Genomic DNA, 3,216 nt, shown 5'->3' with positions numbered 1-3,216 from the left:
TTTTTTTCTTCTTACGTACATCAGCTTCGTCGTCGACTCCACCTTTTCTTTTCGCTACAGAACTGGCACCACCGAGTTTCCCTTGTCGAGACTTCTTGTTCTTTTCATTACCCATCTTCTCTCTTCTTCTTTCTGGCGAAATCGTGAAATTAGGGTTCTTAATTGAGAAAACCCCCAAATCGATTTTGAGAGATAATGAGGAAGATGTGTTTTTTAATTGAGGAGAAGAAGACGTCGTTTTGGTTAACGACGAAAATTAACTGCGTTTAGACGCTTTGTTAGTGAACTTAAAGCCAGGTTTAAATTGATCCAATCGACAAAAAGTTTGAGGTTTTTATGGTCAGTTAGGAACCTGAGGATTATAATGGTCCAAATGAAAAAGCTGAGGATTTATTTAACATTTTTCCCATAAAAAAACGTGTATGATTATGCTTATCTCTATATATATGTTCAACACTTCTTATAATGTTACCACAAGGATGAGATCACTTTCTGAGGATCACACCAAGGTAATGTGTTTCACAAAGAAAATAAACATACTACGCATACATGCATTATGCTTATGCTTATGCTTATCTCTATATATATGTTCAACACTTCTTATAATGTTATTCTTGTGAATGTTTGACCTTGAATATATATATATATATATATATATATATATATATTATTATTATTATAAAAGATTGTTTGCTTCACTCTCATGAAGCCACATATGATGCCAGCTAGATAAGTCAGTTCATATTATTGCGACACGTGTCCATGCAATCCGTGTTGTTTCATTAATTTTGTTCGTTGCTTGATTTGGGCTTCTGATGACACTAATATTTCGACAGTTTTATGGTCTAAAGCCCGATAGCCCAACAAATTAAACCCTAATCGTGTTCATCTCTGTTCTCTGCTCAGCGGCGACCTCTGAACTCACACTGAATCTGAAACGGTCGGAGTTATCGTGGCTTTGAATGCAAGCTTAGCTTGGTTGGTTGAGTCGGTGGACCTGCGAGTATAAATAGGTCAGTGTTTCTCTCATCGATCTCATCCTCTGTTCATATATCTTTTACTAAACTTTCTTACAACACAAACTGCAACAATGGTGGCTTACCAGACCTTTTTTCTGATGTTAGCACCAGTCATTGTTCCGGTACGGTCCTCTCGCGTCTTCTGCGATTCTGGGAAACCCGAGGGGGAGGATAACTGATGGGATTGGACATGCTCCTTTTTGATTCAAAAGGTTTGCGTCCTGAAAATCCATCGCCTCAACTCTTGATAAATGATTCAGTAGATAAAGGATTGATTGTGATGTATGGAGCTGAATATGCGTTTCCATTAGTTCATGGTGTTGATCATGAACTCCCTTACCGCTATATAAACATCTTCAGCTGTTCTTCTGCTGATCTAATACGTTTAGCATACATATTCATATGTCCTATTTATCATTCGCCAATAAAATGATGCTTACTGTTCGAATGCTAAATAGCTGAGCTTATCATTTAAATTAATTGTTTGATTTGGTTAATTTATTAGAAAAGAAATGCAGATCTGAGGGAGAGTATAAGTATATGATAGTGCAATTGATGTGTCCTGGTTTTTGCAAGTGTTCAGGAGTTCTTTTTTTTTCCAGGATTCATGTTCTTCTGTTTGTGCTTCTGAACTCTTATGTTGATCCAGTGTACAAAAGACTATGGAGGGAATTTGATCAACACTCTTCTGCATTTTAAAAAGTTGCATATTAGTTGATCATTTTCTTTGATGTCAATATGTTATAATCCATCAACATTGGGTTGAAATTTAGTAGTCCAACATGTTGATCACATAGAGAAAACACTGAAGTTTGAACTCTTTTTCCGTTGTTTTTACAAGTATCCATTGTTCATGAATATGAATGATAAAAATACGCTCTGGTTTACTCTTGGTTTCTTACCGTCGGGAACATTCTTTTAACCCTTACTATGACCATTTCACCAATAAATTCAATAAGTTTATGTGTTTATTTATTTTTCTCCTATTGAGTGTTGCTCCGCATATCATTTTCATCGCAAATGTCAATTCATGCCCACTAGACACTGTAATTGACTTAAGATTATATTATTGATTCACCTTTTCCCTTAACATCATGTATTTGAGGTTGATCAAAATAACATGATTATGGTCACAGGGGCCAGGCCCTGATGCACGCATAACCGACATAAGTCTTTACATTTTTACTTTTCCCATGTGTTTTTCTCTACAAAATTTGAAAGCTAATATGCATTTAACTACATATACTACAAAAAGGCTTCAAAATATATTTTTGGAAGTTAAAAGAGTTTATTTTTATTAGCTTCAAACGACAGTTTCTTGCTTTTTAACGCTTCTATATTAACTACTTGCAGAGAAGGTAGCCAGATGTAACAAGGTAGCAAGATTAGCGCATGGGTACATGATCAGAAATGTCACCAGGTGATATAGCTTTAAAGGTGTGGCGGAATAGGTTTTCTAAGCTTCATCTCAACTTCTCATTAGCACTTCCATCATTTACCAAACAGATTTATGGGCCTACCAAAAATAGACAAGCTGAAACATTTCTGCAGCTTCTTTGCCATTTCTGCTACTCTTCGTTTACATGTACAGTGTGGTCGGTGATATCTTGCATATTTCCATTATCTTATTCATTCGTCCATGTGCATTTTGATCATATAGACTAGGATTTAGCCATATTTATGTTGCATTTTGCATACATGAGTCTCTATTAGGTACTGGAGTACCACATGAGATTATTGGAGACATTCGAGTGCATTTAGAGCTCAAAAGAGGTGAAAAGGTGACCATTGGACGAACCGAGCATGGGAGCAACCTCCCGGAGCGACATCACGAAGTCGCTGTGTCTCACTTCTCAGAGCGACCTTCCTAAAGCGATGCCATGAAGTCGCTCGCATTCTCGTTACTCCGAACAGTCTTAGATGACCCTGGAGCGACCTCTCAGAGCGACCTACCAAGGTCGCTCCCGATCCAGAGCGACCCGTTGGAGCGACACACCAAAGTCGCTCGGGACCTCTCGCCCGGAGACACCAAAAATCGGCCCTGGAGCGACTTTCCGGAGCGACACCTGCAAGTCGCTCCGCGTTATTTTGCTGCCGAAAATCATGATTTCTCAAGGACCTTTTTGCAATTTATTTTGGACGTCTTGCATTTGGAAAAACCTATGTTTTAAACATCTTTTGTAGCCACCAGGCAGAT

General features: G+C 38.0%; 1 long non-coding RNA gene across 2 annotated transcripts; it reads left to right on the top strand.

Moving 5' to 3' along the window:
• The first annotated feature begins 864 nt into the window (after window positions 1-864).
• LOC106298876 lies at window positions 865-2,545 on the top strand. Of its 2 annotated transcripts, none has more exons than XR_001261592.1 (3): window positions 865-1,013; window positions 1,125-1,231; window positions 2,373-2,545. It is a non-coding gene; the product is annotated as an uncharacterized LOC106298876 (long non-coding RNA). The 2 variants fall into 2 exon arrangements; XR_001261593.1 differs by lacking the exon at window positions 2,373-2,545 and adding an exon at window positions 1,622-1,691.
• Window positions 2,546-3,216: the final 671 nt, after the last annotated feature.

Source organism: Brassica oleracea, chromosome C6 (assembly GCF_000695525.1).
Source record: "Brassica oleracea var. oleracea cultivar TO1000 chromosome C6, BOL, whole genome shotgun sequence".
In the NCBI taxonomy this organism is placed as follows: Eukaryota; Viridiplantae; Streptophyta; class Magnoliopsida; order Brassicales; family Brassicaceae; genus Brassica; species Brassica oleracea.
The sequence above is the reverse complement of the archived record's forward strand: the minus strand, read 5'-3'. Positions and strand labels throughout refer to the sequence as shown.